The sequence below is a fragment of the Pseudophryne corroboree genome, chromosome 9, assembly GCF_028390025.1.
Source record: "Pseudophryne corroboree isolate aPseCor3 chromosome 9, aPseCor3.hap2, whole genome shotgun sequence".
Classification (NCBI taxonomy): domain Eukaryota; kingdom Metazoa; phylum Chordata; class Amphibia; order Anura; family Myobatrachidae; genus Pseudophryne; species Pseudophryne corroboree.
Genome location: NC_086452.1, coordinates 245,492,074 through 245,494,634, shown reverse-complemented (window position 1 = coordinate 245,494,634; position 2,561 = coordinate 245,492,074). Strand labels below are relative to the sequence as shown.

Genomic DNA, 2,561 nt, shown 5'->3' with positions numbered 1-2,561 from the left:
TGCAGATAATCTTAAGCATGGGAATCTATACATGTAGTAGTTAATAACAGCTCAGTACATGGTTGTGCAACATATTTTAGGTTAAAAACGAGTGTTTAAACGTCCAATTTCGAAAAGAACAGTCTTTAGAAACAGTAAGTAGAGGTATTTCCGCCACACTTCCGGTTGTGGCGGACGCGGCACGTCACTTCCGCCCCACATCCGGTTTCTTCTGCGCATGCGCCCGCTGCGATTTAGCGCGATCAGCTGGGCTGCATGTTCATGCAGGATCAAGGGGCTCCTGATGCATAAAGTGTTCAGTATGTCCATATGGCGGCGGCCATTTTTGGAGAGATAATGTCTATAAGGTCTCAGTGTCCGGCGGCCATTTCTTAGAAGTCCATTCTGGAAAAAAAGTTCTCCAGGTTCTCCAGTGTCATGGCAACGATTCCCCACATAGAAAGAAATATATGAATGAATATATCAGAATGACATCATTCAAATGTAAAGGCTACAAACAACTTTTTAGTAGCAAATAGTGTTATTTAATGAGGCTGGTTTCTACATAAACATCAAAGTGCACAGATAATAGAGCAGAGAGAGTTCAGAGATAGGAGTGAATTAATTGTATATATATCTAATGTATATTAAAAATAAATGTGATTTTAGAGATGCAGAGGTGCAAATGACCGTGATTATGTGAATAACAGTGATTATGTGATTTCTCTATAATCAACATACAATTATACATGCGGGTGAATGAGGAGTATATTCCTTCCTTAGGCATTTATTCTATTCCTGTTCCATACAGTACCTGATCTTCCCAGGTGGTCCCCCTCGCTGGTACTGATCAGGCCCATCGCTGCTTGGCTTCCAAGATCGTGCGTATTTGGGCATTTTCAGCGTGGTATGACTGTTATAATTTTGAGCCTGCCAGGTTATTGCTCCGACCGCGGTAGTGATTAAATATTTGTGGGCTAGTGTTTTAGGGCGAAATTCCATTGTGGTTTAAGGGATGGGGTGGCCGTGAAGGGGGTGGGGAGTGGGTTGGGGTTGGGAAGGTGGTTTTGGGTGATATATATATTAGGATGTTGGGGTAGACAAACGGGGAGCAAGATGCATTATATTATGCAGAATGATGAAGCATCTGTAATGTTTTCAAGAGTTGGAAATTAATTCATCCTTATTTTATTTCACGAATATAATAATCCATAAACTGAATGTCAAACTCCAGTGTCTATATCAAAGTTCCTGGATGTATACAGACATTTATCAAGACATATAGGTCACCATCACTTAAAGGTTCAGTATTCAACATAGCAAAGATAAGACAGCCATCAGTCTTACACAATACCAGGCGCCTATCTTTATACGCACCAACCTAGTCTCACCATAAATCTCCACAAATCACAGCACAGACAATTATTCCTGGAGCTCACTCAGCCTTAACATTCTAGGTGAATGGCAGAGAGTACTCGCATAACTTACAGGTCCCCACCGCCAATGGGCACCAAGCTGCAGCATCCAGCAACTCCTTCCAAGTTCTCATCAAACACTGGAAGCCGGCACATGCACAGTCCATAAGAGTTCCACACTTGGAACGCAAAGGACTATGCATGTGTGACAATCTTAATCGGAAGTCGTAAAAATCTAACTGAAGCACTTGCGCAACCCATCTGCACTCCACTCCTGTACTGAATTACATGTGCAAGTTACACCAATAGGCAAACATCATCTAAGAATTGGTAATCAACTGCTGACACACCAATACACAGGGACAGATTAAAAGAGAAGCAAATGGGTTGGTCATCCCAAGGCCCCCACACATTAGGGGCCCAACTCACTGCTATTTCACATGGAGTAGTCTCCCTCTGGCAGCTCAGATGCATAGGCATGCGCAGCACATTTTATTAGGGGGTGCACGATTGGAGGGGCGTGTCTATAATCGCCTATTGGGAGTGACTAACATGCCTATTGAGAGATGGAGGGAGAGCGAGGAGCGGAGACGGAGAGAGAGGGAAGCAGAGATGGAGAGAGACAGAGGGGGAGATGGAGAGAGAGCTGGTAGACAGAGAGAGAGAGGGGGTAGACAGAGAGAGGGGGTAGACAGGGGGAGACAGAGCGAAGGAGAGAGAGAGTGGTGAAGAAGGAAGAAAGGTGCAGGGGAACAGAGAGAGAGACACACAGGGAGAGAGAGGGGGTGGAGACAGAGGGGCAGAGATGGAGAGAGAGACAGACAAAGAGGGGTAGACAGAGAGAGAAAGAGGCATAGAACAGTGGCAAACGCAGGATTTGTAGGGGGGGAGGGGGTTCCAGATATGCGAGATAGAGATTTTATATATATATATATATATATACACACACACACACAGCAAGATATAGCGGCACTTCACAGACTTGATAACGTTAATAACAGCTTTCCTTATTGGCTGTTATATATATAGATGGTATGGCAGTGTGGTGCCCCCGCCAGGATTCCGGCGTCTGTATTGTGACCACCAGGATCCCGATGATCGGTAAGCTAATATATATATATATATATATATATATATATATATATATCCGATATGGCTGGGTGGCAC

The 2,561-nt window shown here is 44.1% G+C and overlaps 1 pseudogene; it reads right to left on the bottom strand.

The window, feature by feature from the left end:
- Positions 1–781: 781 nt before the first annotated feature.
- Positions 782–900, bottom strand: LOC134964775 (5S ribosomal RNA; annotated as a pseudogene).
- Positions 901–2,561: the final 1,661 nt, after the last annotated feature.